Raw genomic sequence first — 11,525 nt, 5'->3', positions numbered from 1 at the left:
ATCCAAATCTCCTGATTGAACTGTCAAAAATTTGATACTCTGGTCTACATCTGAAGCAGATAAGAAACCTCGTCCATTTGTCACTTGTAAGAATTAGTATCTGCTTCAATTGACAAAATATCTGGAGTCAGTATGTCACAGTAGCACGATCGTTATTCTTCTCACGCGAAATAGGTTTGTTGGTTCGTTATCTGGTTGAGATAAGTGGCCAGTACTTAGCAGGTAACGATCTTTATTATCGACTCTGTTGGAGAGGCAGGCACGAAATTAGAGGACAGTTCGACAGGCCTGTTGGTGGTACTTAATTAACGACGTGGTAATCGGCTGTACGGCTTAATTGATTTACAAACGTCGTCGGCACCGTGCCGTCACGATCACGATCTCGATCGCTCGGCCGACGGGATCGTGAGCCGACAATTTGTCTTGCTCCTCTCATGACCGGAATCCCTTAACAACGATAGGCGCCTCGTATGCAAAACAAATGCTTGCCAAAGGTTTATCATAAACCAGATCAACAGTGCTTTAAATATTCGAATCTAAATGTCCAGTAAAGGGAATTAAAATTTAAATTTCCATAATTTTCTAAACATCGATAATCCAGTCTTTACTCCGAGACTTTTTTCGGAATTTCGATATTTGGATTTACTAAGAGTTCATGAATTCTTCGGCAAAAATCGCACTTCCTTTCGATTCAATTCTACGAGCCAATTTTGTTCGTTAATTATCATCGATTAATTCAAAACAGAAAAGATTTTGTTCGAGTGCAAGTCGACTACACGCCTGCTACCTGACGAATACTCAACCTCGATTTTCTCTAAAACGAAGCTCAGGAAAAACTTTGTTTTCTATTTTCGAGTTACTTGTGCATAAGCAACCGCCTCCTCTCCTTTTTTACCACGGTTTTGGAGACACCTTCAGGGAATATTGAATGTGGGATGTTAGTAGTTATTATAAGAGCGTAACATATAAGGAAGAACGGCTAAGTGCATTTCTATCAGCGCTCATTACTTTCTCGGAGGAGTGTCAGATCGCGAGTTGAGTACGATAAGCGAGCAATGCATGTCCTATCCTTTTCCTTTCCTCGCGTGGCTTCGAATCGGTACACCAATCTTGCCGACACACGCAGGTTGTCTCGGTCCTCGTTCCACGCGACGATCGTCGGTGATCCTTTGTCGCTCTCGTTGGCCTCCGATCGGCGACGTGTAAACGGCGCCACGGTTAAGGGTCGGTTACACAAGGAGTACTAGAGTTACACTTGGAAATCGAGCGTCTAGCGGCACGCTCGCGCCGCGCGCGTGGGCGTGGATCGCGCGATCTTTGCGCTAGAAAGTCGCGTTTCTTGTGAAGTCTTCGCGTGCGGGGGTGTAGAGCGTTTCTTTGAAGGAAATCGTGGTGGTAGAAGTTCTAGAAAATTGTCTGTTACAGGTTTAAGGGTAAATTGGAATTTTTGGAGCGATCGTTAGAAATCATTTTTTTATAGGGTCAATAAGAGTAAAATTTGTTATTTGTAGAGAGGAAATTATTAGATTCTTTTTTACGACACTGCAATTTCTAAATTGTTAGATTGGAATTTTCCAAGCAGTCCATCGAAATCGGCTTGAACTTTCTTACGATGTTCGTTGAAACTTTGCACTTATCTGATAGGAATGGCCGAAACTCTTCGACTGTACGAAAGAATTCCACAAAAAGGCAAAGTTAGAAATTTGGCACAGTTAATCGCTAAACTTAAAGGATGCAAAGGATTCCTTTTACCTTGAAACACGTAGCATCGGAGCAATCGATTAACTTACCACTCGTAGAAGCATCAACGTCGAGACGCTCCTCGGTGAATGGTCCCTCTCTTTCTCTCTAGAGAAACAGAGTAGAATAGAGGAGGTAATAAGTTAATGGGCAAGTTTCACAGGGTGTATCTTGAGGTGAATGAGGAGGAAATTAGCGGCTCGCCTAGAACGAGTCAAAATGACTTATAAGACGTTCGTGGAATAGACAACGCGCGCGCCTAACGTTGCACCAGGTCCCATTTAGGTTGAAAAGAGATGGAAAGAAGCGATGCCACGAGTGCATCGACGACACGTGGTGGGCGTCGAGAAGATTCAGTGCCGGACGAACGCGCCAAGCCCAAACGGCATTTCATTCGATTCCTACCGCCGCCGGCGGACATTAAACTCAACCTGTTTCAGTTCGATCTTAGCCATGTTATAACCGAGATACTTCCTCTCTTATACGCGGTCTTTACCAAGAAAAAGATTGTCGATCTCTCAATTACTTCGTTATTCAAAGTATTACATATTAAATGTAGCATCATATGCGAGCAACAATAGAAGTATTATATGTTAAACGCATGACTCTTCGTGTGTTGAATCTTCGAGAATCTTGTAATATGGAAATTTTGTAACCTTTGGAATAAATGGTAGAGGGTGAGGGGTCTAAAGAAAGTCATGATTATGTTTGTTCGACCATTTCATGTTAAATGGTGCATTAAATGGCATTAAAGGTAATTCAATGACTGTCATAGTTTAAAATGGCAAGAGTGTACCGGGGTTTTGTTTGTTGAAGTTTTGAATGTAATAGATATTGCATAGAATAAATGTTACGAGATCGAAGAAAGTCCTGATTGTATTTCATCGCGCAAACCATTCTCAAATCAAATCATTCTCAATGACTTAAAATTGCGAAACTGTATGTTCATTTGTTAAAGTCCTCTCTATATATAAATATAATATTATATTATACAAATTTGTAAAATCCTTTGGAATAAATATAGGAAGATTAAAGAAAGTGGTGATTATGTTTGTTCGTTCATACTGTAGCGGCACTTGAAATCGAAAGGGAACAAATAGGGGACAGGAAGCCCTCCCAGTTTTACCAGGACCTAAGAAGCCTAGTAGCCGGCTGCCACAGCGTCGACTATTCCGCTGTTCTGGCCCAGGTAGGTGGGTTATCGTAGGTAGTCGGACTGCGCTGGCCGCGACGATCTGCCCTGGTTCCGGGGCGACTTCGTAGATGCTATCGGCGATTTGGATGTGGGTTTCCGGATCTTTGCTCTGTACGGAGGCTAGGATGCTCCGTACGCGCGACGGAAGTCGACCTTCTCAGACGGTGAGGATAACATCGTCTGCTAACGAGTTGGTGGCTACTAGGCTTCTTAGGTCCTGGTAAAACTGGGAGGGCTTCCTGTCCCCTATTTGTTCCTTTTCGACTACCTGTCGGAGTCTCTTGGCGTCCGACTCTCCCAATCTCTTGATGAGCTCCTTTTTGACGTACTCGTAACGCCCGATCGCCGGTGAGGCGTCGGATACGTCTCGGATTAATCTCGCGTGCGACTTGTCGAGATGCGCGATAACGGTCTGGTATTTTTCCTGATCGCTCGTAATCCGGGCAGTTTCGAACTGCACTTCCAGCATCTTGAACCACAAGTTAACATCGTCAGGCCAGAACGGTGGCACGCGGAGAAGTGCATTTATCGAGTGTCTACGTTGTCTCTTTCACTGAAGATCATGTCGGGGTTACCAATGTGGCGGATGAAAAGAGAGTTTGCGTTTTGTTCCCGAACTACCGGTGGACTCGTCAGTAAGGCTATGCCCGGTAGTTCCTGCCTTAGACGTAAAGGGAATATCGCTAGGCGCGGTATTTATATCGTTCGCCCGTATATTCGACCGCTAGCGAGATAGACTCGTTGTCGTCGTAGCCCTCTGGTGTTGGCAGTTGGTACCCGCGGATCGCCCGGGAGGTGTTGCGCCGCGTTGATGCCTCGACCTGTCGGCGTCCTGTTGGTACCGATCCGCCACAATACGAACGATTAAGGATGATTCAATGGCTGCTACGATTTAAAACAGCATAACTATCGAGACTTCGTTTATTGAAATTATTCAATCTTATAAATTATAATCTTATAGATTGCAATCTTATAAGATGCAAAGTAGGATTATGGGCTTTCGAATAAATGTTGGGAGATTAAAAAAATTGGCTATTCCGTTTGTTCATCCATTCCATGTACAATGGTCGATCCAAAGACTACTTTGGTTTAGAATGACACGATTCCATCGAGACTTCGTCTATTGGAGTTTCGAACGTAATCTTATGTTAAATGGCTAATACAAAAGCTACGCTGGTTTAGTATAACAGGGTTTTATCGAGACTTAAATTGTTGAAATTTCAAACGTAATCTTATTAGACTGAAATTTACAGAAATGTAAATTTGTACCTTCGAGGTAGATACATATAAAAGGACCAACGGAGGTTGTGATTCTCTTTGTTGCCTTACTGCAAGAATGAGATGAAAAGTAAGAAAATTTGCACTTGAATAGAGTCAGAACGTACGGAAGCCGTAAAATGTCACTGTAGCGTGCGAAACAAGAGAACTTTGCAGCTTAACGTTGCTACTACACTAAATTTTGTTCGATCCTATCTCGTCTCTGTATCTTCCACTTACAACAACTAACAACTTCACAACCTGATTGAAATTCTCATTGTCTTCTTCGAATCAAATCGAATACGTGTTCATTGATGGTTAGTTTCTTGCTGTATAAAAATTTGCAAAATTAGAAAAAATCTACATTCTAACTATTTTTATCCAGGGATCTCAGTTTATTTCATTGTATAGTTTTTCTGTATAGTAGTCGATAATTGGAACAAAAATTTCTTGTCATATTTTTGCGAAACATTCAAAATTTAAAACTGTCTATAATTCAACAAATCACTTCACTCGTGAACGTCAATTATAAATACAAAATGACTCACGACGTCAAATTTTTAATAACGTACAGCCATAGAAAAAATGCAGAAACGAGCGATTTCATTGGCGTAACAATGGGTAAAGGGCCTCGTGTAAACAGAAAAGGTTTCCCCACAACGCTGGATATCATTAGCTGTATCCGCGAGCGTGGCAATTTATTCGATAGCCGATCGACTTTTCAGATAGTCGATACTACCGAGCGAACGTGATTTACACGTGATAGAAATAAGAGCGTTACCTGGCGTACTCACACCCGACCATATACAAACACACGTACAGATACTCAATTTGACACAATCTGTTAAGCGGTACGCTAAAGAATTGTGATTTGCTGTTGGTCGTTGTTGTTTAACGGGTGCACGAGCAGAAAGTTTATCCATCTAGCTATTTCGGAATTTTACCACGATGTCCGAATGAGCAATTATTTACACAGAATTCTGTACCACACGGTGGAGGATTATGAGAACTGTGACACGGATTTATAAGTTACGAGTGAATATGTTGCTCAACGAACATTCGTGGAAAATTATCCTGCATTGTGGAAAGGGCACGTTGCTTGTAGATTATATACGTTTCTTGCGTGATATTTTAATTATTTATTATATAAGCTAACGCATTGGCAAAATCGCATATAAGTTTTGTTCGATTAGGTTCTCGAAATCGGATAATATAAAACCGTAAATTAATTACGATTATATCTACTTAAGTATATTAATGAGGATATTAAGGCAGATATAGCAGGATTCCTACAATTAGAGTGGAAAAATAATGGTTTCCAGCAGTTTCTAATCAATTTATCGTATTGTCAAAATATAAAAAAGGACATAAAGGCACAGTTTGATCGGAAATTTTTGACAACCACCATTATTCCTTAGGAAAAATAGATTTAGAAGAAATTCCCAAAATACAGGGTATTTCAAAATTACTTTAATAGACATCTAATTATTTATCCATTATCGACGCACAGTAGAAAATGATCAGAGATAGCATCAAAGTCTCTAAGTAAAATATTTCTCCACCTGTGTGTAAGTGTTATTATTACAGGTAATTGCCAAAACAATTTAAAGTTTATTTACAAAGTAGTTTCTTTCCGCTACTGACAGTACATCGGGCATATGAAGATTTGCAACACTTTCATACCAACACTTTCCCTCGACATCACCCTTCTCAAACTTCAATCTAAAATATCCGAGCATACTTGAATCGCAAATTTCACGCACCACGTGATATTATCCTACGATCGTCATCTACGAGGTACAAGAGCACATAGTATATTTCTAGCGGCACGTAAGCAACGTTAAAAAAGGAAGAAAAGAAGAAGAAAAAATGATCGAACGCCTGTGGCGCGTGCATTGTACGTTAGCAGGCCGACGATGGTTTTTTAATTCGAACGATCAAGGTTCGGTCCGAGGGGCTCGATCATTTTTCGAATTCACTTACCGTGAAACACGGCATTACTGTTCCGCTCTCGGGCCTCGCTGCGCGCAACGTATTACCGGTGTTCTCCCCTGGCGAAGATAAATCAGTCGCAATTCCCTCCGTAACTATCGCGCCGCGCGGCTTGATTGTTTCATAATATTTTTCATCGAGGACACGCGGCCCTCTCCGGCCGTCTATTCTAACGGGTATATACAGAGAACACGTGTAGACGATCGAGCATAAAACACTTTGTTCCGTTACCATTTTCCTCCCTGTTTCTCCCCCCGATCAAATTAATTTATTCTACTCGCGGCTACTCGCGTGTCCATTAAAGCTTCACGTTCACGATACTACCAATCGATCGTCGATAAATCGTCGTCTGTTATCTTTGTTTACATCTGCTTTATACGAGCCTTTCGCGGAAGCTGACTGGATCCCGGAGGATCAATGATCGACCGGGCTGGATCAATCGATTCTATTCAGAAACGATCGCTTTTATCGTTCCGCTGCTTGCGATAAGAGACGCAACGATGCGTTCATGGGGACTATCCACGCCTACGAGCTGCCACGAGGCAATTCGTCATGCGCGAGTAACGGCGATCTTTCGAACGCTGAAATTATCTTGATAAGGAAGAGGGTGGTGGTTTGCGTGGCCATTGGGGACGTAAAATGTCGAGAAAGACGTTGAGAGATTTCGTTTAGATGGTTTAAGCTCTTATAGGAATTAATAATTATCTTTGGAAGAAATCTTGTTTCTTAGAATGGAGGATAGGTATAATTGTATTAGTATAATATAATTTCAGGGAAATCGGAAGATCTATTTTAAAGAGACTAAGATTTCATAGAAGATTTTTGGGAGAAATTTTCTCCTTACGATACAGAATATACAATAATACACTAATATGTATAGAATATAAATAGAGAGTTTACAAAGCCTGAGATTTCTTAGAGAAAAAGCACAGACAAATATTCTTAAGAAAAGTTTTATTCTTCGAATTAAGCAGAGATTATAGGGAATATTAGACACGAAAGTGAATTTTATACAAAAACTTGCAACTTATATCGGATAAAATATGAAATTACATATTGAAAATTCCCTTCATAAAATGTTTTCGCTAACAAATTAGAAATTCCTCTTATTATATGAACTGGAAGAAGATTTACATTTTAAGTTTCATTTCCTAAATTTCTTCCAACCCAGAATAATTATATATTCACCAATCTCTCTAAACACACCGGTCTCAACATCGTATCCCCAAAATTCGCTATTAAAAACACTTTGCACGAAATTCTTCGGAGCTTGTAAGTATAAATCCCTCGCGTCGTATGATTCGTCAAAGTCACGTCGATGAAAAATCAGAAGACGTAGGAAGCAAGCACGCGGTCGATTGTCCACGAACAGCCACGCTTCAACATCGATACGATATAAATTTAATTACCGGACCCGTTCATGCTCGAGGGAGCAGACCCCGGTGGCCCGAACCAAACAATCACTTTACGTGAAAGTATGAAAATAATTCCAGGACGGAGGAAGCGGACCGGTAGGCGGTATCCCCGGCGTGTGTGCACGTATACGATTTCTCTCTTTCTCTCTTTCTCTCTCTCTCTCTCTCTCTCTCTCTGTCTTTCTCTTTCCCTGTGTGTTTCACCGGCGGCGATCCAACGTGCACGCGTGCTTATTGCAAAGATCGTGGAACGATCCTCCTCTCTCGAGGCTCAGGTGTCTCTTTCACCTGTTCCAAATTCCAGCGATGCAATTTCACGGCGATCGTGCACGCCATTGTGCCGCTCGTATCCGCCATTGACCATTACGTGCTTACGTGTCGCGGATATTTCTATTATTAAATTAATTACACGATCCAGCCGCGGAGTCAAGGATAACGTGGTTGCCCCGCGAACGTGTCTACCGCGGAAGAAATCGTTCCTACGATTACAACGCGCGAATTTTCGCTAATGTGAATCCTGTATCTGCCGGTCTCATTGGAAAAATACAATTTTTTAGAGGAATAAGTACGCGATTAAGAATCGGCAGTGGAATAACGTGTTACGAAGAATGTTAATGAAGAGATTTTCTATAATTTAACACTAGAACTACCGATAGTTGACACGAAGCTATTTCTACCAAAACCAGTTAAAATGACCGGTCCTTAAAAAATACGTAATAATAGAATATTTTTATATTGATTGGTTTATTACTTTCTTATAGAAGCAACTCCATGTTATGTAGTACATTTTTGATATTATTAATTCATCTGGGACCATGATACCTAAACGGGGGTTGACACATTTATAAAATTGTAGAATCAGTCATTTTGACAGTTGTGATAATTCTAGTGTTAGCATCTAACGATTTAGCGATCGATCCGAAATTTTCCTGATAACTGATATCATATTGAATGATACGCAATAAAAATTGTAAAAACGTGTGGGAAGTTGTACAAAACGAGGAAACTGGTTAATTGAGGTTCGATAAACAGATTGCAAGACCCTTTTACACTTTGACAAGTACCAGTCATTTTGATTGATATTGGTATAAGTGGCCTTGATACAAAATTATTTCAGGTTTGAATACATAAAAAACAAAATAAAATTCATTATATTATTCTTTTAGTTATCATTGCGAAAGTCATTACATCATTGCGGAAAAAAACTATAACATGAAGTAGGGATTTGAAAATAAAATTACAAAACCAGTCAATTTGACTGGTAGTTCTAATGTTAAAAGAACGATGATTTATCATAGTACTATAATTATTTCAAGTTCTTCAAACTTTATTAAATAATTGGATTTGGAAAAGAATAATGACGATAAAGTTATTAAACGAGTCTTTGGAATTCCCTATTACAAAAACAATGGAAACGATGGAAAAAGATTCAATAAAGTAAATTAATTGGAAAATGATTATAAAAGGAATGTTACGATAACTACTATTAATGAATTAAGTTATAAATCTATTTATAAAATTCGTGTGGAAGAGGGCTTCGAAAAATTTTAATAATTAGCACGGGCGCGAAAGAGTTAATGAAACTGTTATCCGATGGCCCTTAATGAGGCGCTGGAACGAGCAGCTCGATAAAGAAAAAATCGTCTCCAATTTCGTTCACATAATATTGAACCGATACACGAATATCGCCAGCTCATTAAGAATCGGCCAGCCGATATCCCGCAATGATTTACCGGCCAGTACGATGGTAGTATTTCACGCGTTAAATTGATAATCCTCGCACGGGCCGAAGATTACCAGTATCCACCGGCATACTAATTAATTGCGGTTCAATCATTATACCCGGCACTTAATTTTACACGTGGCTCACTCGAATCGAATGCCTGCACTCGATAAACACCCACGATCGTAAAATATATTACAAATAAAAAATAAAAAAATAAAAGAAGCAATGAAAAGGAAATAGTACGATGTAAATAGAATTTTCTGCTTTTTTCTTTAGCTCGAAGCGGGTTTAGCGGTGGTGGATTTGAATTTACAGGCCAGATATATGCGAGCTACTCTTCCTGGATTTTCCTGGCAACGTTAGGCAAGCGTTAAGGTTTATAGAGGATTCTTGGCTTAGCGCTATCTCATTGGTTAATTGCGACTGTCAACCGGGCTTCGTGATTTACGAGACCGTGGGCAACGATATCGTTTCGTCCTTCTCCGGCCACGGCCATCCTAGATTATCGATTCTTCTCGTAGAACCAGTTGGTTAACATGGCCACGAACGCTCCAGCACCGCGATCCCCGTGTCGGGGCTATTTCGCCAACGTAACAAATGTGTAATAATGATTCATATTCGTAGCTCTTGGAAGTCGTGTCACATTATTTCTACTTACTATTATACGTCGCGGATTTTTGGCGTGCTATGGTCAGCTTAAAGGTTAGAGAAAATGACATTCTATGAATAGGTCAGGTAGTAGAAGAGGTAAGAATCAGAAGACAGATATCGTGGATGTATGAAATAAAAGTAAAATTTTGTTCACGATCAAAGAAAAAATACCTTCTGAATCTAAGTCGTGAATACTAATTCGATTATCCGCTTTCTAAATTAATAATATCTCCCTCGAATCTTCGAAACGTGTGTCAATTAGTCTCCTACCGTAAATGGTATCATTGATATTGAGAAAAAGAAGAAAGAATTATAACTCGATATAAATGGAGAATATTTGACACGAGGAAGGCTTATGACAAATAACTACGACTCTCCAATAGAAGATACTAATATCTCCATTTATTTAAAATTTTAAATTGTCCCTTCTTATTGACGTCGGTAAACATCTTTAGCTTAGCTACAAGTGTCTAAAGATTATACTACGTTTAAAATTCCGTCAGTGGATGAGCTTTGAAACGACTGTCCAATAAAATACACGAAATTAATTAATGGAAATACGTAAGAAATGGAAAAATTATGCAAATGGAAGTAGTATAATCGGGAATTACGAGGCGGTCTAATATTTCTCAAGGACGATCGTCCGGGCCAAACGAAACTCTTTCGTCCCGTGTTCCGAGACACGAAATAACCTAATGGACGTAATATCTCGTGGTGATTGTACGCGTCTGCGGCTCGTACGTCCGTTAAGATGATCGCGTATTACCGGTGAACCCCCGTGGAGTGAAATGGGTCCATTCAAGGGGCATTCTGGAACGGCGATACTGGCAAGGGACTTTCGAGTATCAAAGAGCGCTGTGTTCTTGCATAGTATTCTCATCGGGGTGCATAGACGCTACATAACGAGCCTGTTCAACGAATCCAATGCCTGCCTTTCGACATATCCCGCTAAACAAATGTTCCACATCGTCGTAATAAAATCGTTTATGCGCCCGCTATTGATCGCGCCGTTTGCCAACGCGTTACGAATCGTGTTCGCAGTTTAACTTCTTTTATTATCTACGTTTTATCGATACTATACTTCTAGGATATTGACGCCTTTAATTTAAAAGATAATGGAAAATTAAAAGGATCATCTAAGATGCCTCTTCGCTTGCCTAGGCAATCTTTTAGATTACTAAAGGGACCACTAAGAATTTTTTATCTTATTTGCCGAACTAATTCTCAATAAAGATGCAATACGCTTCAATACGAAACGAATTATTATGTAATAGGTGTTACATCTCCAAAATTTATTCGATTTATCTGATGCGTTGTACAGTGACTTTTATCGCTATCTATGAATATCGTCGCAATTTCCTACACGCTTAATATTCTTTAACATTTTACTTAGAAATTAAAAATTCTTCGCAGTATCTACATATCAATTAAAAAGTAAAAGTTCTATGTTAGCTCATCTATACATCGAGGAGCAAGGCCAGGATAATTGGAGCGTCTATGACTACTACGTGCGGTCAGAACGTAACGCAACAGAATTTGCACGTTTCAT

General features: G+C 39.9%; 1 pseudogene; it reads right to left on the bottom strand.

Moving 5' to 3' along the window:
- Positions 1-2,881: 2,881 nt before the first annotated feature.
- The window catches only part of LOC112212195, a 75,155-nt pseudogene continuing 66,511 nt past the window's right edge, over positions 2,882-11,525 (bottom strand).

The sequence above is a fragment of the Bombus impatiens genome, unplaced genomic scaffold (genome assembly GCF_000188095.3).
Source record: "Bombus impatiens unplaced genomic scaffold, BIMP_2.2 scf_0131, whole genome shotgun sequence".
Classification (NCBI taxonomy): Eukaryota; Metazoa; Arthropoda; class Insecta; order Hymenoptera; family Apidae; genus Bombus; species Bombus impatiens.
This window is presented reverse-complemented; position numbering and strand designations above follow the sequence as displayed.